This window comes from Delphinapterus leucas, chromosome X (genome assembly GCF_059928025.1).
Source record: "Delphinapterus leucas isolate spDelLeu-1000000601 "Yukka" chromosome X, BTC_Dleu_Yukka2, whole genome shotgun sequence".
Lineage (NCBI taxonomy): Eukaryota > Metazoa > Chordata > Mammalia > Artiodactyla > Monodontidae > Delphinapterus > Delphinapterus leucas.
In genome coordinates, this window is record NC_143150.1 from 47,932,828 (window position 1) to 47,957,989 (window position 25,162).

Here is a 25,162-nt window from a genome sequence, read left to right on the forward strand (position 1 = left end):
AAGGCAACTCTATTTACCTTCTGATCTTAATGACCAAAGACTGATAAGAAAAAGGTGCTAAAAAACCTCTTACCTGATAAAAACCTTTATTTACGGTAGAAGTAACCAGTAGAGGATTTCTGTAGACTATGGTTGTTAGCAACAACACAGAGGATAACAGCTATGCAAAGCAGACCACTGTAAAACTTTATCAGGAGCAAGAGTGAAAACGTTTGCTAAATGAATGCTTTTGAAAAGGTTGATCTGTAGCTGGAATAATTGCACTATTTTGAAAGAGCTCAGTCTAAAAAGCAGCCACACTCTGCTGGAACTGAAAAAAAAAATCATTGTGACAAGAAAATGATGCATGTTGAAATACTAAATAAAATACTGTCAGATCCTTTAGTACCTATTTTGGCCTTTATTAGAAACTCACAGATTGCATGATTCTTCAATTTGCTGACCAGCCATAAATGTGCAACTTGCTTGTGCTCCACAATTGAGGTGACTGCCCACGGGCACTGGGAATGATCTGCATAAGATAACAGAGACAGGGTGAGAAAAAGAAGAAAAGGAAAGGAATACAGTACAGACTAATGAACCATTTCAATCCCAACCGTTTCTCACTTTTAAAATATTTTAGTCAACAAATAAAAAGCCAAGTTTTTAAAGAATATTGATCTTTTGTTTTAAATGTCTGCAAAAGCAAATACATAGTTTCCTTTCAGGAACAGCCTTACAGGTAAGCAGAATCTGCAGCTATCTAGAGATGATGATATCAAAGGTGGACAAGATCCTCTTCCTGGACTTCCCTAGCGGCGCAGTGGTTGAGAGTCCGCCTGCCGATGCAGGGGACACGGGTTCGTGCCCCGGTCTGGGAAGATCCCATACGCCGCGGAACCTGCGCGTCCAGAGCCTGTACTCCGCAGCGGGAGAGGCCACAACAGTGAAAGGCCCGCTTACCGCAAAAAAAAAAAAAAAAAAAAAAAAGATCCTCTTCCTCTGGGGGCTTATCATCCTGTTTTCCTGCCTCATTTGAAATTGACACTTTTAGGATATCTTTTACTAAGAGTATAAGAGAAATATCTTTAAAGTCAACTTTTTTAAAGAGAAGATTTAGAAACCACAAAAATGCTGGGCTAATAGTTCATCAATTTCCTCATTTCACAGACGGAGGAACTAAAGCCCAGAGAGCAGAAGTGAATTGCCCAAAGTCCCTCCAAATGGATACATGAGGAAGGATAAAATATGCTAGAGAAAGTTCTAGCCACTCTCAAGAACACAGCAAAATTAATAGTACAATTTCTCCCATAAATTTACCTGATTAGCTAGTTTTTACCTTAAAGGAGAAAAATATTCTTAAAGGAGAGAAGACAAGACAAACAAGAGAAAACAAGACATCCAAGTTTTGAGGAGATGGGTTAGAAAGTAAACTTGGAGACAAAAAAAAAAAAAATGCAGTCACAAGAGAAGGGTATGGTGACAAAGGAATAAGATAAAAGGCACCATTCAGGGAATCAGGGAAGGAAAGATAATGGAAACAATCACTGTCAGTTTGACAATGTAGTCTAGCCTCCTGATTCACAAATAGAGGAACAGGAATTAACTTCCTTATTTTTTTTGCTCAGGTAAGAAAAGAATCTTGATACTAATTTAAAGATGCAAAGAAAGTCATAGGATAATATGTATAGAGGATGCAGTAATTTCCTTATTTTCGATTTGTAGTTCATTCCTTTGCTTCCATTAGCCCTTTCTTTTTGGACACCTTTATTAGATACCCAGGTTCATACTTTGATTTCTCACATTTGCATTTTTTCTAAAAATATGAAAACCACACAAAACAAAAAAAAATTTTTTTCAATGGTTTTGATGAGGTAAGTTAAGGTCAATGTTTTCAGCTTTAATTCTGAATGTCCTTGTTTTTATGAAGTGAAGTCAGACCCTTTATATACAATTTAAATGCAGCTTTGACTCACTAGAAAATGTTATTTTAAATCCCCAGAAGACACAGATCAAAGGACAGTAAAAATGCATCCATATTTGATTTAATGATGCTTTGAATTAAAGTAAAAGGAACATATGTCAAAACTTTGATCCACTGATTATTCAAGTTCAGTTTAAGGCTAACCTGCTGTAGCTTTAAATGAATCCATAGCGTAATATATAAAACATAACAGAAACTGTTTGTAGTAAAATTATCTATCAGCCTTCAAAGACATTCTAGGTTGCTAAGCCCAATTTTGTGTGCTGTGTTTATAGCGTTCACAGTGCTTTCTCTTCTCCTAGTAAGATCTTCACTTTCCTCTGTTGACTTTGGGGGGAATTTAACAGGGGCCTACAACATTTTATATCTGTCTAGTAACAACAGAAATTTATCTTTCAGTTTCTATCTTGTTTTCACAGTACTATTCATTGAGCTGCCACAGTTCATCTTTCCCACTCTCACCTCCATTCACACAACATCTGGAAGATTGTTCTCATTGTATATAACACTTTGCTATTTATTTTAACCAATCCAGGGTCTTCTACTGTCACTTTTTTCCAGTGAACTCTTAAATAGTGACCCTCAACTGTTGTCTGAACTTCAGATCCATGTGGCCAAATGCAGGATTTACATCTCCCACTGGATAGCCCACTGGTCCTTTCCATATACATCCTTCTTAAACTGCAGCTCCTGACTTTGCTTTTACTATGAATACTACAACTTCTTTCCCAGTTACTCAGGCTTGAGCATTTCAGTCACCCTAGACTCCTTTCTCTCCATGACCCTTCGCACATAATCTGTTTCCAAGTGCTCTTGATTCCACTGCCTCAATATCTCTTGCATCTGTCTCCTCCTAGCTGTTGTCACCGCCAACACTCTGGTTAATGCTCTTGTTACTTTTCATCCAGGACTATTTTAAAAACTTCCTAATTGGTCTGTCACCACTTATTCCTCTTCATGACATTGAATGTTACATACACTGTTACAGAACTCTTGTTTAAAGCAACCCTGATCAATCACCTCCATGTTTAAAAACTTTCAGTACCTTCCTATTGCCAAAACAAAGTATTAATCACTGACTCTGGCATTTAAGGTTGTCTATGATATGGTACCAAACTCCATCTGCTGTAGTTCCTCTACATTCAACCTATGACCAATGAAACCAGACTGCTGGCTTTTTGAAAATGACCTGTGTTACCCTTTCATTTGCCTTTGTTTATGCTGTGCTTTCTCTCCCTCTCTCCACAGAGAAATGCTAGTCAACCTCCAAGGTCCATCTCAAATTGACTTCTTCCCTAAAATCTTTTGTACCTGCCTTTTTAACCCATTTCAATTGACTAAAATTGTAATTCTAAAGGACTACTTGTAGAGGCAGCCTGGAGAAAACCTAGATCAACACTACAAAGTTGATGTAGACCATATTGAAGCTCAGGAGAAGTAATCTTTGGGTGCCGTTTAGAAAAATACTCTGTGTGAATAAACATTCAGAGCCAAAGGCTAAGATCAACCAGGTTGGGCTATGTCAGGTATGGCCAATACCTGGCAGGCATTCTACCTGTCCCTTTTTTTAATGTTCTTTGTAGATACAAACAATCTTTTGCTCTTGTGACTCTAGGCTGGGGCATAATTAATCCTATAAACATCAGGCCGAGAGAAACATTACCAGAGAAACACTGTCAAGAGAAACATTAAACCAAGTAGCTATCTCTGGGCTGGATATTGCCTAATCCCTGCCTATCCATTTACCTATGAACTCCAATTGCGTTTGGACCTTAGCTATGTTATGGAACATTTTTCTCTAGTTTGCACTATGCATCGTTTGTGTATTTCTCTTATTTTCCCCTACTGGGCTATAAGATCTTTGAGAGAAAAGACTATGTTTCAGTCATGGCAGAGCTAGAATTTGCCTTCCTTTTTAACCTTTCGTCCTCCTTCCTTCATTTCCTCTTTTCTTTTGTTCCTTCCTTCTTTCCTATCAAAAACAAAATGGATTCTTCAGAGTTTGGATAGCAACTGTGGTTTAGCAGTTTGGGGGTCAGACAAACCTGAGTCAGTATTCCAGCTCTGTCAGTAGCTGTGTGCCTTCTCACAGATGACTTGACCTCTCTGTTCATCAGTGTTTTTAACTAAAGCTTTGATAGTAACATTTCTGCTTTAGCATGGAGAGTAGAGAAGGAGTGATAGTATGCTAAGAGAAATAAGGCACCAAAGTACAAATTGTGCTTATGTTTCTGTTTTGGGTAGTGTGGTTCCCTTCAACAGTTCTTTGAATTTATACATGTGGATGAGATTGTTTAAAACCAGGAATGTATTCAGAATTGGAATAATCTCTATATTTTTGGTATAGTTTATGTACTTCTGCAATTTCCAAAATATAATTAGAAATTACTCTTTGTTCTTGAACAAATTAAGAACACTTGTGCAATGAAATGGCACGAATGCCCATTTCACTTATGTTAATATTTGCAGAAAACCTCAGCACTATCTGTTTATGATTATGGTAATGTAGATGGATATTGTTTTGCTATCATTGCATCAGCTGTGAAACTATGGAATTTTACCATCCTAATGGGGCTTATCTCAATAAAGATTTAAGGAAATAATTTTGCTGCCATTTGGACATCCTATTATCATCTACTCAAAATTTGGCACTAGAATAATGTTTTCTTTTTATTCATTTGCTTTTGGAAGAAATAGGAAATTTAGAACAGGTTTTCTAGTAAATTGGTGATTGGCTAAAATTTTTTTTAGCAGATTGTCTACATTTTACCTGCTGCTCAGGGTTCATTTAAGTTGCTAGTTTCTATCTACAAAATGCTACATGATGAAAATACTTTCTTCAATAAGTATAGGTTTCCTTTTTTACGGGCATATTTTTTCCTAATAATACAGGAAATAAATTGGTTCAAATAACTAGAAGTCCAGAGACAGAGCAGTCTTCAGAGTTGATGTAATCCCGAAGCTCTAGCTCTGCTTTTCTGAATTCCCTTATCTCTACTCTCATCTGGAGGGTGTTGGCTGCATTCTCAGGCTGATATTGAAATGGCTACAGAAGTTCTGGGCCTCATATCCAGTCAACATAATGTTCAGAAGGAAAGTGGTATGTCTAGCTTTTTGTTTTGTTTTGTTTTGTTTTTTGTTTGCTTTTAAAGATATCCAAGGTAAACAGGCTTCTCATGACTGACTGAAAAGGCTTCTCATTTACCAACATGACAGGTGTTGGTAAATGAAGTCATTTATAAGTGGAGGACTCTGCCATTTATCATTGCCTCCACATAGAGGGACCCTATGACCCACTTTTGTATCCTGCTTAATATATTTTCATATAAATAATTTCTTCTTTTAAACACTATCTCGATGTCTTTGAAGATGATATTTTCCTCATCTGTCTTTTTGAAAAGTGTCGGTGTCTCTGTTAGTAAATCATAATATTCTCAAAGAAAACACGATTATGTATATGTGATGCTGAGCAATTGATTAAAAATGGGAAGAAAACAATAGAAATTACATTTCTGATGCCATGTAAACAGATGATTTTCAAAATTTATGTATTCATTTTCTTAGTGAAAGACTACATTCACTTTGTAGATCTTCATAGCATCCTTCCATTTATCCAAGCAACACATGTTTGTGTAGAACAGAGAACCAGATACACTTGTTAGAATCTTCATATTGCCACTTATTACCAGTGCTACATTGAATATATTATTTAAACTTCCTGAGCCTCTGTTTCCTCACCTGTAAGATGGATATAATAATTCTTAGCTCATAGCTTTTTGGTCATTCATTAAATATTAGTTTCCTTCCCTTAACATTTTTCTTTACCCTTTCCCACTTTTTCTTAACAAAAAGCCTTAAACATAATACTGGTAACTAAAGAAATATCTGCCAGCAACCTAAGTACTCAAGAATGCATGCCACCAGTCTTTCAAAGGTATTCTAAGACATTCTTTTTTCTTTTATATTTTGTTTTCCTTTTCTTTTTTTTTTTTGACATCTTTATTGGAGTATAATTGCTTTACAATGCTGTGTTAGTTTCTGCTTTATAACAAAGTGCATCAGCTATACATATACATATATCCCTGTATCTCCTCCCTCTTGCGTCTCCCTCCCACCCTCCCTATCCAACCCCTCTAGGTGGTCACAAAGCACCGAGCTGATCTCCCTGTGCTATGCATCTGCTTCCCACTAGCTATCTATTTTATATTGGATAGTGTATATATGTCCATGCCACTCTCTTACCACATCCCAGCTTACCATTACTGCTACACGTGTCCTCAAGTCCATTCTCTGCACCTGCATCTTTATTCCTCTCCTGACCCTAGGTTCTTCATAGCAATTTTTTTTTCTTTTTAGACTCCATATATATGTGTTAGCATATGGTATTTGTTACCTCCTTTCAGACTTACTTCACTCTGTATGACAGTCTCTAGGTACATCCACCTCACTAAAAATAGCACAATTTCGTTTCTTTTTATGGCTGAGTAATATTCCACTGTATATATGTGCCACATCTTCTTTATCCATTCATCTGATGATGGACACTTAGGTTGATTCCATCTCCAGGCTATTGTAAATAGAGCTGCAATGAACATTTTGGTACATGACTCTTTTTGAATTATTGTTTTCTCAGGGTGTATGCCCAGTAGTGGGAATGCTGGGTCATATGGTAGTTACATTTACAGTTTTTTAAGGAATCTCCACACTGTTCTCCATAGTGGCTATACCAATTCACATTCCCACCAGCAGTGCAAGAGTGTTCCCTTTTTTCCACACCCTCTCCAGCATTTATTGTTTCTAGATTTATTGATCATGGCCATTCTGACTGCTGTGAGATGATATCTCATTGTAGTTTTGTTTTTTTTTTTACATTCTTTTTTTTTTAACATCTTTATTGGGGTATAATGGCTTTACAATGGTGTGCTAGTTTCTGCTTTATAACAAAGTAAATCAGTTATACATATACGTATGTTCCCATATCTCTTCCCTCTTGCGTCTCCCTCCCTCCCACATTCCCTATCCCACCCCTCCAGGTGGTCACAAAGCACCAAGCCAATATCCCTGTGCCATGCGGCTGCTTCCCACTAGCTATCTACCTTACGTTTGCTAGTGTATATATGTCCATGACTCTCTCTCGCCCTGTCACAGCTCACCCTTCCCCCTCCCCATATCCTCAAGTCCGTTCTCCAATAGGTCTGTGTCTTTATTCCTGTCTTACCCCTAGGTTCTTCATGACACTTTTTTTTTCTTAAATTCCATATATATGTGTTAGCATATGGTATTTGTCTTTTTCCTTCTGACTTACTTCACTCTGTATGACAGACTCTAGATCTATCCACCTCATTACAAATAGCACAATTTCGTTTCTTTTTATGGCTGAGTAATATTCCATTGTATATATGTGCCACATCTTCTTTATCCATTCATCCGATGATGGGAACTTAGGTTGTTTCCATCTCCGGGCTATTGTAAATAGAGCTGCAATGAAGAGTTTGGTACATGACACTTTTTGAATTTTGGTTTTCTCAGGGTATATGCCCAGTAGTGGGATTGCTGGGTCATATGGTGGTTCTATTTGTAGTTTTTTAAGGAACCTCCATACTGTTCTCCATAGTGGCTGAACCAATTCACATTCCCACCAACAGTGCAAGAGGGTTCCCTTTTCTCCACACCCTCTCCAGCATTTATTCTTTCTAGATTTTTTGATGATGGCCATTCTGACTGGTGTGAGATGATATCTAATTGTAGTTTTGATTTGCATTTCTCTAATGATTAATGATGCTGAGCATTCTTTCATGTGTTTGCTGGCAGCCTGTATATCTTCTTTGGAGAAATGTCTGTTTAGGTCTTCTGCCCATTTTTGGATTGGGTTGTTTGTTTTTTTGTTATTGAGCTGCATGAGCTGCTTGTAAATTTTGGAGATTAATCCTTTGTCAGTTGCTTCATTTGCAAATATTTTCTCCCATTCTGAAGGTTGTCTTTTGGTCTTGTTTATGGTTTCCTTTGCTGTGCAAAAGCTTTGAAGTTTCATTAGGTCCCATTTGTTTATTTTTGTTTTTATTTCCATTTCTCTAGGAGGTGGGTCAGAGAGGGTCTTGCTGTGATTTATGTCATAGAGTGTTCTGCCTATGTTTTCCTCTAAGAGTTTGATAGTTTCTGGCCTTACATTTACGTCTTTAATCCATTTTGAGCTTAGTTTTGTGTATGGTGTTAGGGAGTGATCTAATCTCATACTTTTACATGTAGTTGTCCAGTTTTCCCAGCACCACTTATTGAAGAGGCTGTCCTTTCTCCACTGTACATTCCTGCCACCTTTATCAAAGACAAGGTGTCCATATGTGTGTGGGTTTATCTCTGGGCTTTCTATCCTGTTCCATTGATCTACCTTTCTGTTTTTGTGCCAGTACCATACTGTCTTGATTACTGTAGCTTTGTAGTATAGTCTGAAGTCAGGGAGCATGATTCCTCCAGCTCCGTTTTTCCTTCTCAAGATTGCTTTGGCTATTCGGGGTCTTTTGTGTTTCCATACAAACGGCAAAATTTTTTGTTCTAGTTCTGTGAAAAATGCAAGTGGTAGTTTGATAGGGATTGCATTGAATCTATAGATTGCTTAGGGTAGTAGAGCCATTTTCACAATGTTGATTCTTCCAGTCCCAGAACATGGTATATCTGTCCATCTATTTGTATCATCTTTAATTTCTTTCATCAGTGTCTTATAATTTTCTGCATACAGGTCTTTTGTCTCCTTAGGTAGGTTTATTCCTAGATATTTTATTCTTTTTGTTGCAATGGTAAATGGGAGTGTTTTCTTGATTTCACTTTCAGATTTTTCATCATTAGTATATAGGAATGCCAGAGATTTCTGTGCATTAATTTTGTAGCCTGCTACTTTACCAAATTCATTGATTAGCTCTAGTAGTTTTCTGGTAGCATCTGTAGGATTCTCTATGTATAGTATCACGTCATCTGCAAACAGTGACAGATTTACTTCTTCTTTTCCGATTTGGATTCCTTTTGTTTCCTTTCCTTCTCTGATTGCTGTGGCTAAAACTTCCAAAACTATGTTGAATAAGAGTGGTGAGAGTGGGCAACTTTGTCTTGTTCCTGATCTTAGTGGAAATGCTTTCAGTTTTTCACCACTGAGGATGATGTTGGCTGTGGGCTTGTCATATATGGCTTTTATTATGTTGAGGAAAGTTCCCTCTCTGCCTACTTTCTGCAGGGTTTTTATCATAAGTGGGTGTTGAATTTTGTCGAAAGCTTTCTCTGCATCTATTGAGATGATCATATGGTTTTTCTCCTTCAATTTGTTAATATGGTTTATCACATTGATAGATTTGCGTATATTGAAGAATCCTTGCATTCCTGGAATAAACCCCACTTGATCATGGTGTATGATCCTTTTAATGTGCTGTTGGATTCTGTTTGCTAGTATTTTGTTGAGGATTTTTCCATCTATGTTCATCAGTGATATTGGCCTGTAGTTTTCTTTCTTTGTGACATCCTTGTCTGGTTTTGGTATCAAGGTGATGGTGGCCTTGTAGAAGGAATTTGGGAGTGTTCCTCCCTCTGCTATATTTTGGAAGAGTTCGAGAAGGATAGGTGTTAGCTCTTCTCTAAACGTTTGATAGAATTCACCTGTGAAGCCATCTGGTCCTGGGCTTTTGTTTGTTGGAATATTTTTAATCACAGTCTCAATTTCAGTGTTTGTGATTGGTCTGTTCATATTTTCTGTTTCTTCCTGATTCAGTCTTGGCAGGTTGTGCATTTCTAAGAATTTGTTCATTTCTTCCAGATTGTCCATTTTATTGGCATAGAGTTGCTTGTGGTAATCTCTCATGATCTTTTTTATTTCTGCAGTGTCAGTTGTTACTTCTCCTTTCTCATTTCTAATTCTATTGATTTGAGTCTTCTCCCTTTTTTTCTTGATGAGTCTGGCTAGTGGTTTATCTATTTTGTTTATCTTCTCAAAGAACCAGCTTTTAATTTTATTGATCTTCGCTATTGTTTCCTTCATTTCTTTTTCATTTATTTCTGATCTGATTTTTGTGATTTCTTTCCTTCTGCTAGCTTTGGGATTTTTTTTGTTCTTCTTTCTCTAATTGCTTGAGGTGCAAGGTTAGATGGTTTATTCGAGATGTTTCCTGCTTCTTAAGTTGGACTTGTATTGCTATAAACTTCCACCTTAGAACTGCTTTTGATGTATCCCATAGGTTTTGGGTCATCGTGTCTCCATTGTCATTTGTTTCTAGGTATTTTTTAATTTCCTCTTTGATTTCTTCAGTGATCACTTCATTATTAAGTAGTGTATTGTTTAGCCTCCATGTGTTTGCATTTTTTACAGATCTTTTCCTCTAATTGATATCTAGTCTCATGGTGTTGTGGTCGGAAAAGACACTTGATAAAATTTCAATTTTCTTAAATTTATCAAGGCTTGATTTGTGACCCAAGATATGATCTATCCTGGAGAATGTTCCATGAGCACTTGAGAAAAATGTGTATTCTGTTGTTTTTGGATGGAGTGTCCTATAAATATCAATTAAATCCATCTTGTTTAATGTATCATTTAAAGCTCGTGTTTCCTTATTTATTTTCATTTTGGATGATCTGTCCATTGGTGAAAGTGGGGTGTTAAAGTCCCCTACTATGAATGTGTTACTGTTGATTTCCCCTTTTATGGCTGTTAGTATTTGCCTTATGTATTTTGGTGCTCCTATGTTGGGTGCATAAATATTTACAATTGTTATATCTTCTTCTTGGTTCAATCCCTTGTTCATTATGTAGTGTCCTTCTTTGTCTCTTCTAATAGTCTTTATTTTAAAGTCTATTTTGTCTGATATGAGAATTGCTACTCCAGCTTTCTTTTGGTTTCCATTTGCATGGAATATTTTTTTCCATCAACTTACTTTCAGTCTGTATGTGTCTCTAGGTCTGAAGTGGGTCTCTTGTAGGCAGCATATATAAGGGTCTTGTTTTTGTATCCATTCAGCCAATCTGTGTCTTTTGGTGGGAGCATTTAGTCCATTTACATTTAAGGTAATTATCAATATGTATGTTCCTATCCCCATTTTCTAAATTGTTTTGGGTTCGTTATTATAGGTCTTTTCCTTCTCTTGTGTTTCTTGTCTAGAGAAGTTCCTTTAGCAGTTGTTGCAAAGCTGGTTTGGTGGTGCTGAACTCTCTCAGCTTTTGCTTGTCTTTAAAGGTTTTAATTTCTCCATCAAATCTGAATGAGATCCTTGCTGGGTAGAGTAGTCTTGGTTGCAGGTTTTTCTCCTTCATCACTTTCAGTATGTCCTGCCACTACCTTCTGGCTTGTAGGGTTTCTGCTGAGAGATCAGCTGTTAACCTTATGGGGATTCACTTTTGTGTTATTTGTTGTTTTTCGCTTGCTGCTTTTAATATGTTTTCTTTGTATTTAATGTTTGACAGTTTGATTAATATGTGTCTTGGCGTATTTCTCCTTGGATTTATCCTGTATGGGACTCTCTGTGTTTCCTGGACTTGATTAACTAATTTCTTTCCCATATTAGGGAAGTTTTCAACTATAACCTCTTCAAATATTTTCTCAGTCCCTTTCTTTTACTCTTCTTCTTCTGGAACCCCTATAATTCATATGTTGGTGCATTTAATCTTGTCCCAGAGGTCTGTGAGACTGTCCTCTGTTGTTTTCATTCTTTTTTCTGTATTCTGCTCTGCAGTCGTTATTTCCACTATTTTGTCTTCCAGGTCACTTATCCGTTCTTCTGCTTCAGTTATTCTACTATTGATCCCATCTAGAGTACTTTTAATTTCATTTATTGTGTTGTTCATTGTTGCTTGTTTCATCTTTATTTCTTCTACGTCCTTGTTAACTGTTTCTTGCATTTTGTCCATTCTTTTCCCAAGCTTTTGGATCATCCTTACTATCATTATTCTGAATTCTTTTTCAGGTAGATTGCCTATTTCCTCTTCATTTGTTAGGTGTGGTGCTTTTTTATCTTGCTCCTTTATCTGCTGTGTATTTTTCTGTCTTCTCATTTTCCTTATCTTACTGTGTTTGGGGTCTCCTTTTTGCAGGCTGCAGGTTCTTAGTTCCTGCTGTTTTTGAGGTGTGTCTCCAGTGCCTAAGGTTGGTTCAGTGTGTTGTGTAGGTTCAGTGGGTTGTGTAGGCTAAGAAAAAGAGAAAGAAAGAAAGAAGATAAAGTAAAATAAAATAAGATAAATATAATAAAGTTATTAAAATAAAAAATAATTATTACAAAAAATTTTTAAAAAGAAACAAAAAAACAAACAAGAAAAGTACGGATAGAACCCTAGGACAAACTGTGGTAGCAAAGCTATACAGACAAAATCTCACACAGACTCATACACATGCACACTCACAAAAAGAGGAATGGGGGAAAAATAATAAATCTTGTTCTCAAAGTCCACCTCCTCATTTTGGGATGATTTGTTGTCTATTCATGTATTCCACAGATGCAGGGTACATCAAGTTGATTGTGGAGCTTTAATCCGCTGCTTCTGAGGCCACCGGGAGTTATTTCCCTTTCTCTTCTTTGTTCTCACAGCTCCCAGGTCTCAGTTTTGGATTTGTCCCCGCCTCTGCATGTAGGTCACCAGAGGGCATCTGTTCTTCGCTCAGACAGGACGGGGTTAAAGCAGCTACTGCTTTGGGAACTCTGGCTTACTCAGGACAGGAAGGAGGGAGGGGTACAGAGTGTGGGTCGAGCCTGCGGGAGCAGAGGCTGGCGTGACGTTGCACCAGCCTGAGATGCACCTTGCGTTCTGCTGGGGAAGTTGTCCCTTGATCTCGGTACCCTGGCAGTGGTAGGGTGCACAGTCTCCCCGGAAAGGGTGTGTGGATAATGACCTGTGCTCGCACACAGGCTTCTTGGTGGTGGCAGCAGCAGGCTTAGCATCTCATGCCCGTCTCTGTGGTCCGCGCTGTTAGCCGCAGCTTGCGCCTGTCGCTGGAGCTCTTTTAAGCAGCGCTCTTAATCCCCTCACCCCGTGCACCAGGAAACAAAGATGGAAGAAAAAGTCTCTTGCCCTTTGGCAGGTCCAGACTTTTCCCCAGACTCCCACCCGGCTAGCCAGTGTGCACTAACCCCCTGCAGGCTGTGTTCACGCCACCAACACCAGTCCTCTCCCTGCACTACGACCGAAGCCCGAGCCTCAGCTCCCAGCCCCGCCTGCCCCGGTGGGTGAACAGACTGGCTGGTGAGTGCCAGTCAGCACTGATCCTGCATGCGTGAATCTCTCCACTTTGCCCTCTGCACCCCTTTTGCTGTGCTCTCCTCTGCGGCTCTGAAGATTTCCCGCTCCACCACCCATAGTTTCTGCCCGTGAAGGGGCTTCTAGTGTGTGGAAACCTTTCCTCCTTCACAGCTCCCTCCCACTGGTGCAGGTCCCATCTCTATCCTTTTGTCTCTGTTTATTCTTTTTTCTTTTGCCCTACCCAGGTATGTGGAGACTTTCTTGCCTTTTGGGAGGTCTGAGGTCTTCTGCCAGCGTCCAGTAAGTGTTCTGTAGAAGTTTTTCCACGTGTGGATGTGTTTCTGGTGTATCTGTGGGGAGGAAGGTGATCTCCATGTCTTACTTTTCCACCATCTTCCCCTCTGTTTGTGGGTTTTTTGAGGATGGCCATTCTGACTGGTGTGAGGTGATACCTCATTGTACTTTTGATTTGCCTTTCTCTAATGATTAGTGATGTTGAGCATCCTTTCAAGTGTTTGTTGACAATCTGTATTTCTTCTTTGGAGAAATGTCTATTAAGGTCTTCTGCCCATTTTTGGATTGGGCTGTTTGCTTTTTTAATGTTGAGCTACTTGTAAATTTTTTAGATTAATCCTTTGTCAGTTCCTTCATTTACAAATACTTCCACCCATTCTGAGTGCTATCTTGTGGTCTTGTTTATGGTTTCCTTTCCTGTGCAAAAGCTTTTAAGTTTCAATAGGTCCCATTTGTTTATTTTTGTTTTATTTCCATTTCTCTGGGAGGGGGGTCAAAAAAGATCTTTCTGTGATTTATGTCATGGAGTGTTCTGCCTATGTTTTCCTCTAAGATTTTTATAGTGTCTGGCCTTACATTTAGATCTTTAATCCATTTAGAGTTTACTTTTGTGTATGGTGTTAGGGAGTGTTCTAATTTCATTCTTTTACATGTAGCTGTCCAGCTTTTCCAGCACCACTTATTGAAGAGACAGTCTTTTCTCCATTGTATATTCTTGCCTTCATTATCAAAGATCAGGTGACCATTTGTGTGTGGGTTTATCTCTGGGCTTTCTATCCTGTTCCATTGATCTATATTTTTGTTTTTGTGCCAGAAGCATACTGTCTTGATTACTGTAGCTTTGTAGTATAGTCTGAGGTTCGCAAGCCTGTTTCTTCCAGCTCTGTTTTTCTTTCTCAACAATGCTCTTGCTATTCGGGGTCTTTTGTGCTTTCATGCAAATTGTGAAGCTTTTTATTCTAGTTCTGTGAAAAATGCCCTTGCTAGTTTGACAGGGATTGCATTGAATCTGTAGATTGCTTTGAGTAGTATAGTCATTTTACAATGTTGATTTTTCCAATCTAAGAACATGATATATCTCTCCATCTGTTTGTATCATCTTTCATTTCTTTCATCAGTGTCTTATAGTTTTCTGCACACAGGTCTTTTGTCTCCTTCAGTAGGTTTATTCCTAGGTATTTTATTCTTTTTGTTGCAGTGGTAAATGGGAGTGTTTCCTTAATTTCTTTTTCAGAATTTTGTCATTACTGTATAGGAATGCCAGAGATTTCTGTGCCTTAATTTTGTATCCTGCTACTTTACCAAATTCATTGATTAGCTCTAGTAGTTTTCTGGTAGCATCTTTAGGATACTCTATGTATAGTGTCATGTCGTCTGCAAATAGTGACAGTTTTACTTCTTCTTTACTTATTTGTATTTCTTTTATTTTATTTTTTCTTCTCTGATTGCTGTGGCTAAATCTTCCAAAACTATGTTGAATAATAGTGGTGAGAGTGGAAAACTTTGTCTTGCTCCTAATTTATAGAGGAAATGGTTTCAGTTTTTCACCACTGAGAACACTGTTGGCTGTAGGTTTCTCATACATGACCTTTATTATGTTGAGGTAAGTTCCCTCTATGACTCCTTTCTGGAGGGTTTTTATCATAAATCAATGTTGAATTATGTTGAAAGATTTTTCTGCATCGATTGAGATGATCGTATGATTTTTCTCCTTCAGTTTTTTAATATGATTTATCATATTGCTTGATTTGTGTATATTGAAGAATCCTTGCATTCCTGTGATAAACCCCACTTGATCATGGTGTATTATCCTTTAATGTGCTGTTGGATTCCTTTTGCTAGTATTTTGTTGAGTATTTTTGAATCTATGTTCATCATTATTATTGGCCTGTAGTTTTCTTTCTTTGTGAAATCTTTATCTGGTTTTGGTATCAGCTTGATAGTGGCCTTGTAGAATGCATTTGGTAGTGTTCCTCCCTCTGCTATATTTGGAAGAGTTTGAGAAAGATAGGTGTTAGCTCCTCTCTAAATGTTTGATAGAATTCACATGTGAAGCCATCTTTTGTTGGAATATTTTTAATCACAGTCTCAATTTCAGTGTTTGTGATTGGTCTGTTCATATTTTCTATTTCTTCCTTGTTCAGTCTCAGAAGGTTGTGCTTTTCTAAGAATTTGTCCATTTCTTCCAGGTTGTCCATTTTATTGGCATGGACTTGCTTGTAGTAATCTCTCATGATTCTTTGTACTTTTCTTTTTTCTATTTCTGTTTGAGTTAATCTCTCATTAGAGTCCGTCTGCCAACTGGGCCCTTTAAATAAGAAGTTGGTCATTTTTTAGGAGTTGTCTTTTCATTTGCTTTATATGCTTGACAAATATACTATTCTTATTTTTTGCTGTTTGACTGACAAACACACATCTCCCCAACAATTGAGATTCCCAGGTTTGTCTCAAAACAATTTGATTTTTGATCTACTCCATAATAACTGGGATAATTTTTACTTTTTCACTCTCATTTACCTTCCAGGCTTTGAGGAAACAAGATGTCAACATTACATTTTGGTTTTGTTTTTGCAGTGGAGTTAAAAGTTCTGCTAACACATGAAAAATAATGAAATATTGCCATTTGCAGAAACATAGATGGATCTAGCAAATATCATACTAAGTGAAGTAAGTCAGACAAAGACAAATGTTATATATCATCTATATGTGGGATCAAAAATATAACACAAATGAATCTATAAACAAAACAGAAACAGACTCACAGACATAGAGAACAAACTTATGGTTACCAGAAGGGAAAAGGAGGAAGGGGTGGGATAAATTAGGAGTATGGGATTAACAGATACAAACTACTATACTTAATATAGCTAAGCAACAAGGATTTACTGTATAACACAGGGAAATATATTCAATATCTTGAAATAACCTATAATGGAAAATAATCTGAAAAATATATATGTATAATTGAATCATTTTGCTGTATACCTGAAACTAACACAATATTGTAAATCAGCTATACTTTACTTTAAAAAAATCCTGCTTATAAACTCTACTAATCACTCTCATCCAAGTTTAATATTAGGGTAAGCCAGATGGACAACCAATAGATTGTGTTGCTATGTTATGTAATATGTCCCTTTATTTAGAACTGATTCAACAGAAAAATATTTGAAATTAATTTTCAACAGATAAAGAAGTTGCCACACAGCAGAATTATAAATGTCAAGGTAACATTGATGTTAAGGAATGTATTTTTTGTAAAGGACTAAAAGTGGTGATTACACATTATTTTAGGAATTCTATAATGAAACTTCACTGTATTTACTTAGAAGAGCATTATTACCATAGCAATTTTAGAAAATTAATATTCTGCTAAATTGACTCAAAGATTTCAGATAACTCTTCTAATTTTATGGAAAATTGTTATTAAAATTACATCTTTTATGAAAAACACATATTAATGAACCAGATAAGATAAATATATTTTAATAAATAAACATTATATTACAAAGGAATTATATCTTATTTGAACCTGATATAATGAGTAATGGAGCATTTCAACTTGATACAATGAGTAATGAAAACTTTCAACAATACTGATGATACACTATGTCATTAAAATATAATGAAGTTTTAAAACATTAAAATCCTCACAGACACCCATTCAGAGTCTATAAGAATAAAGTCTGAATTATTTTCCATGCTCTGGCAGAGCAGAAGACAGAAGCTGCTTGCACAAGTTGTTCAGTAGAATACTAAAAGGAACAGAGAGTCTGAATAATTTATTTCTCCTGTAGTTGCCCGATACTGTACTACAAAATGTTATACCTGATGAAACTAACCCATTGTAACTTGACATCTTAATGGTCTAGTGTTAATTTCAACTAGACTTTGTAGCATCATTTATTTTTCATTATCTCTGTAGATTTGCACTGACTTTGTAAGATTGTTAACAACTGAATGTAAAATTGGAGTTATAAGTCGAGAATGAAAATGGGAAAAGCCAGTTTACCATAAAATAATAGTGTATCATTTTCATTTCAATAATCGTATCAACTAAGTAAACTCTTTGTTTGCCATGATCAAATTTTTTTTGTTTAATCAGGATAACATTTTTTCACTTTCAGGAATTATTTCTAATCTCCCCCTGCTTTTTCTATATGAATTTTTAAGTGTTGTTTTTTTTCCCTTAACATATGTATGAAAGCTAATTCAATGTTGCTGATGGCTGTGCTTTTGTACTGGATAATGTTAGATTGTAAAATTAGAGTGCTACTAATATCATCCAATTTCTTTTTGATTTATCCTCTAGAACTAGAGTTGAGCAAAATATATGAGCCCCTCCAGGTCAGTGGGTTCAGGGAAAGTAAAGAGTTATGTCTAAAGATGGTAAATGTAAATTGCCTAGGTGTTTTTTTTAACTTTCTCAAGATTCAGGGAAAGGGTGTTTCCGCTTTCAGAGCTGATAAAAATTTTAGCTGGAAAAGCTCTTTATAAGAAATTGTTCCAAATATAAGTTGGTTATCAAAAACTAGCAGGTTTGGCACTGCAAGGAATTTCATCCCCATCAAGCAAAGTTTTATCTCTGGAATTTCACAACTAATGTAATTGTGTCCATTTTGCAGTTGCCAATTCAACTCAATGATTTCATCTGTCACTTGGAATCAGACTCTCATAGACATAACATTCAACACACAACCTGGAGGTCACTAACTTGTACAGATGGAACCCAATATGACTTTAACAGCATCAATGCAAATACAGCAGTGGTCAAAAAGAGGCAATGAGTTTCTCATGAGATTAAAAACGTGAATTTAAGGTTAGAAAACATAGTTATCAATCAAGATTCTGAAAGATAGTTGTCTTGGAGCACACTTAAGGGAATATTGTTATTAATGTTGTTGTTTTTAACTGGTAGCTTTTTGTTCTATCTCATGTCTCCCAGTTTCCTAACTTTACTTTTCATATTTTTGGTCCTACTACATAATGATTCCTCTATACTTATTGTTTCTGTAGCAATGAATCTCAAAAAATATTTTAAAATTTATTTTGTGCTATTATTTTCAGACACCAAAACAGTGTACTCAAATATTTCAGTGTAAGACCTATCAATAATTACTAGTTGTTATATTGATTAGTTTTTAGTGTGGTCAGTAATTCTTCCAAAACCAACCAGCCTCACTAGCTTGAACCAATTACTTGTTCTTTCATAAAGATATTTGTCACAACCCTGCTAATAAGTATTGGAAATTCTTAATTTTTATGTAATTATAGCTATCTATTTATATAGGAATGACCTTTTACAAGAGCTATTCAATTAAAAGTAACATTGTTTTTTTGTTTTGTTTTGTTTTTTTCATTTTTTTATTGGAGTGGAGTTGCTTCACAATGTTGTGCTAGTTTCTGCTGTACAGCAAAATGAATCAGTTATACTTATACATATATCCACCCTTTTTTAGATTCTTTCCCATATAGGTCATTACAGAGTATTGAGTAGAGTTCCCTGTGCTATACAGTAGGTTCTCATTAGCTATATATTTTATATATAGTAGTGTATATATGTCAATCCCAATCTCTCAATTCATCCCACCTTCCCTTCCTCCCTTGGTAATCATAAATTTTTTTTTCTACATCAGTGACTCTATTTTGGCTTTGCAGGTAAGTTCATCCGTACCATTTTTCCACATATAAGTGATATTATACTATATTTGTCTTTCTCTTTCTGACTTACTTCACTCTGTATGACAGTCTCTAGGTCCATCCATATTGCTGCAAATGGCATTATTTTGTTCCTTTTATGGCTGAGTAATATTCCATTTTATATATGTACCACATCTTCTTTATTCATTCCTCTGTTGATGGACATTTAGGTTGCTTCCTAGGTAGCATTGTTTAGAATACTTAAGTAAAACTTCATTTATGGATCCCTTTCAAACATGAGTCAGAAGTTCAAAACACTATGTCTTAAAAATAATGCTCTCTTGAATGTGTTTCAATATCAAACCAGTATCAAAGCAGACAACTTTAGTAAATGACAAAGGGAAATTTTGATTTTCACATTAACATGTTTGGTGGCAATGTCCTCAACTATTATTACCATCTTGTCAAATTGCTCCATCCTAAATCTGACTGGAATTTTCTTTCTAGTGCCAAATTATTTGTTGACTCATTTCCCCCCATCCATATTCAGGCAACAGACATGAAAAATATTTCTGATATCTCTGTAATGAAAGTGTATTCATTTTGTTTTCCCAGCATGAGTTTTATCATTCTCTTTTGTGTGACATTTATCAATACCTATATTGAATAAACAAGTATCAGCATCATCCAAGGATATTGAGTGAGCACAACTCCACACCCAATGGAGGTCAGTAGCCAAGATCATAGTCCTTAGGATACAATGCAAACTACATTGGACTTCAATCAAAAATTGTTCTTTCTGAACTATGAATCTTCAGAAAAGCATCTGTGACTACCAAAGCCCTAACTGTTCTTCATATTTGTTAATCACTCAACTTTAAGAAAGTTGAAGGCTGAATAATTTTCCAATGCCTCCTCAAGCTTTTTCTTAATTCCTGTGTTATTCTGTGCTAGATACCTGGCAACCAAGGGCCTAAAGGTGAGACTCTAGCAGATCAAATATCACTAGGAATGTTTCACTTTAAGGTAGCAGTTGGTTGAAGGAAAGTGAGGTGAAATACTATTGTAAAAAATTAATAAACAGAAACCTTAATTAAGTAGAGTTGAGAGATCAGAAGGGGGAGATCACATGCCCAGTGATGATAACAGAACCCAACAGGAAGAAGAAAAATTCCTTTTTCTTGGCAACATTCAACCAATGAAAACCATAGACCCTGTATACTATAGCCATCCCAAATTCCTCTTCCCCTCTATTAAAACATTCCCCTTCCCTTGCTTTGTGAGCACTTGCACATGGCCTGCCACAGTTGTGTTACACAAAAACTGGGTCTGCCTCTTGATGTGTGTCAAGTTAAAAGAAACAACAAAGCCAAAGATCAGGAGAAAGAAGATCATTACTTGCAACAAGTAAGGAGAACACTGAGAATCTTTCCCAAAGCAGTGTCTCTCCAAACAGCAATATTGGGGAAGTTTTAAGCTAAGGCTACATGCATATTCAAGTAGAGGCTTGGGCAGTTGACAGAGTCTAAGCTTTAGTTGATTGTAGTTACGATAGTCAGAAAAAGTCAACATCATCCCTTAGGTTCCAGTCGATCTAGTGTTTGAACACTTCAGGGTAATCTTCACTATTGAAACAGAACTGGGAGTCTTTACAACTGATACATTACCTTTGCTATTGTTACATCTCTGCCTGATAACAGTCATTCTTTCTGCATTCTTTTCTTCTCTTAAGATCATTAATTACTGAGACCTGTTCAAGGACAAGTACTGTGGCCAGGCTTAGATCACAAAATGGTTTTGGCCAAAAATGGCTTCTCTTCTGTCAAGAAAGCCATGCCTGGTTCTCTCTGTCTGGGGACCCCCTACCCTAACTGCTTACAGGTACAGACTGTGAATTTCAATTCTTTGCCAATCCTGAATAAACACATTTTTGCTGGAGAACTAACTGGCAATCTATTTGTTTAGGTCAACATTTTTGTGGCTAATATAGGGATCAAGAGAATCCTGCCAACAAATCCAGGGCTGGTAAGTAAACAGGTGTGGTACCTACATTAAGCCCATTGTTCCTCACTGCTTTTCTTGCCAACCCTGGAGTTTGAAGGTATGTCTTTGTACTGGATCCAAGCTTCTGTCCTCTTTACATTTTGAAGCTCTCTAGGTTTTATTAGAGATCTGTTTTAAGATTTCATCCTTTCTGGTTAAGGCCTTGTTCTATATGCAAGTGCTTGTTTGGCACTTCAGTCTTATTTGAAATCAGACTGTTCCAACTGGAACTGGTTCAGCCTTCAGCCCATTCCTTTTGGAACAGAAGCTATTCTTCCAGGAACTGACTAGCCTTTGGACCATGCCTTTGGGAGCAGGGGCTGTTTCATTGGAACTGTGCTAGTTCAGCCTTCAACCCATTCCTTTAGAATAGTGGCTGTTCTATGGGAACTGAGTTGAGAAGCCTTCAGCTTGGCTCCTTCGGGACGAAGCTGTTCTCTTAGAACTGGCTGGTATTAGGCCTGCAGGCTGTTTGAGCTATTTGAACTGTTTAAGCAGTTTGAATGGTAAGCTGTTAGAGAAATTTGAGTTGTTCAGGCTGTTTGAGTTGTTTGAGCTGTAAGCTGTTTGCGTTTAAGCTATTTAAAAATTATTCTTTTACTTTAGAGAAAAACCTCTGAGAAATGGGATCCAATTTACCTAAATATTTTGAGTCCCGCTATGGGGACTCTGAATGATTTTGTGTTTAAATACCCTGGTCTTTCCTTAAGCACATTTCTAACTAAATGGACCAACTTGACTAAAGGCAATTTAGAATATCAATGGCCATTACCCTTTTAAAACTGAGTTGGACTACCATAACTCTAAAATTTCCAGAACTGAATGGAATATTTATATTGATTGATTTTGAGGCTTCCAAATGTTATCAGTAGCCTAAAACTGCCTTTCTGCAAAATAAGATTTTAATATTAACTGAGGCAAACAAAGATAAAACGGCTTTCAAAGTTTCATTCTCCTCTTCATTGGCTTCTTTGTCTCAGTCCCTGCCTCCAGCATTATCTTGTCTCTCTCCCTCAGCTCCTCATGTTCAGGCTCCACCTCCAGGGCCATCTTCCTCCTTCCCTCCTATACTGCCTATACCTCCTCTAAACCCTCAATTTCACAATACTAATTATCTTGTTGAACTGCCCTTTTTCTCTGAAAATGTCCCTCTCCCTTTTCCTCTGAATGTATCAGAACCTGTCCCTTTAAAATTAAGCCTTCTGAGGATCCAGAAGCTAAACTCTTAACTTCTTGTATTCTCTAAACTAAAACTGAACTGTGAGCCACAGTCAAAGATTTTCCCAAAGTAGCCAAAGTTTCTTACAGATTTGCTGAGGAATTCAATACAGTCATTCCAACTTATCAACTTGTTTCTCTGACTTCTATCAGCTAGTTCGTATGCTTGTCTGTGAAGACCAGGCCCAGCATTGGATGAAAACTGCTATAGGGAAAATCCTGAAAGGTCTCTAGAATTACAACCAGGAGACCAGCCCACTAACTTATTATATGATCATACTCAGGTAATCTCTAGGTAACGTTTTTGGGCAATTCCTAAGGCTTTTCCAATCTATTGATTGGAACAAAATTCAAGCTTGCATATAAAAATCTGATGAGCCTGTTCATGACTATTACAATTAACTTCAGATTTTTTTTATTCCACCCCAGGTCATTTTTAACTCTATATTTATGGGCTGAACTGGGACCTTTCTCTTCTAGTAAAAAGGACAAGGATGGAATGGGAAACTATGTCCACTCCAGATTTAGTTATACTGGTAAACCAGTTCTCTCATACTCTGGATGAACCACCTAAAAGGAGGACCACTGAAATTCTTATTCTTCAGCTCCAGCAAAGGAAGGCCCCTAAATAAAACCAAAACCCTCCTAGTTTCTGCCATTATTGAAAAACAAACAAACAAACCCAGGACATTGGAAAACAGATTTTTACAAGTTTAATCACTTCAGACTCCTTCAGTCCTCAAACCTGCCTTTCCAAAGTCCTCCCAATTCTCAATGATAGGGCTCTAAGAAACTACAGGAGATCTTCCCAATCCTCCCTCTTAAATGACTTAGAGAAATATTTCTCCAGATTGTGGATGAATCTCTTCCTGTCCTAGCTGACACTGGAGCCACATTCTTGGTGCTCAACTCCAGTACTATAAGACAGTCCCTGCCTTGGAGTACTAAGACAGTTCAAAGAGTGGGAATCCCTAATGAACCTCAAGAAGTTCCTTTCTCTGAACCCATTCCCTTTTGTTTAGATCCTTTGAAAGATACACACTCTTTTCTCCTTAGTTTCTCTACCCTTACCCATTTATTAGGCTGAGACTTCTTAGGGAAGCATCATGTTGGATACTTCTCCTCAAAAGTGGAAATAGTTCTAGAATTTGACAGTAATCGGCAAAGAAACCAATCAGGTGAATTAAATAACCCTTTGATATATTTTATTTCTTTCATCTCTTACAGTACTAGAGCTGATTCTGGAAACACTGATCATTTGTCTCTACTGAATCAGTTACCATTAACCTTATGTGCAAAATCTCCAACTGATATTGGTAAAATTCACAGTGCATCTCCCATTAAGATTCAAATAGATCCTTCAAAACCTCTTCCCAGAATTAATCAATACCCTATAAGTAAAGAAGCCCTTTAATGTATAAAGCCCATAACAGAGGATTACAAGTCTCAAGACCTCATTATTCCTTGTACTAGTCCATGTAATACTTCTATTTAACAGTAAGAAAACCTAAGGGACAAGGATGGAGGTTTGTCCAGGATCTCCAAGCAATAAACAGCATTGTTATTCTTCCACATCTGTTGTTCCTGACTCTCATACGCTACTAACATCCACTCCTTCTGGAAGCAAATTCTTTACTGTAACTGATTTATGCAGTGCATTCTTTAGTGTTCTAGTTGATGAAGCTAACCAATATATTTTTGCCTTCACCTGGGAAGCAAAAAAGTTTACCTAGACAGTAATGCCTCAGGATTTTACTGACAGTCCTTCTTATTTCTCACAAATCCTGATGTCTGATCTGGATAATATAAAGTTTCTTAGGCATTCTACTTTGCTGCAATATGTGGATGATTTGCTTCTTTGCTCTCCTCCTCAAGCTTCTTCACAGGAAGACAGAATCCACCTGCTAAGCCTTCTAGCCTTAAAGGAACATAAGGTCACCAAGGAAAAATTGCAGTTTTCCCAAACCCAGGTTTAATATATAGGGCATCTGATTTCAGAACAAGGGTTATACCTAGACCCAGATGGTCTTCATGGTATCCTAAGTTTCCCAAAACCCAAAACTAAGCACCAACTGTGAAGTTTTCTCAAGCTAGTTAGTTTCTTCCAATATTGGATTCAAAATTTTTCTCTTATGGCTAAACCACCATAAGTTTTACTAAAGAATAACAACTCCAACCTAATTTTATTGGTAGAACCAGACAAAATTGCCTTTAAGGACTTAGAGGAGAGTTTGATGAACCCACCTGCCCTTGGGCATCCCAATTTTCAGTTTTCCTTTTTATATATGAGAAGAAAGGGAATATCTTCAGGGTATTCATCCAAAAACATGGGACCGCCACTGACCCATAAGGTATTATGGCCAGCAACTTGACCTTGTGGCATGGGGATAGCCCCCCTGTTTTAGAGCGATTACTGTCACTGCCTTTTCTGTCAAGGCCAACAATAAAATTGTTGTAGGATATCCTTTAACCATTTTTGTACCTCATGCAGTAGAAGCCTTCCTGAATTCCCATCACACTCATCATTTCTCAGTCAGCCACCACACCTCCTCTAAAGTTCTTTGTTAACTGCTCCTCACATAACTCTTTTATTTTGTAATAACCTTAACCTGGCTACTTTTCTCTCCTCCATCAACAACGAAGTCCCTCAAGACTGGTTAATGCTGACAAATCATCTTGACTCTTCATGATATCTGCAAGAAATTCCTTTGTGTAATGCTGACTTCTCATGGTTCACTGATGGTTCTGATTTAAAAGGTGACAATGGCAAATATTATGCTGGGTTTACTATTGTAACTCTTGTTG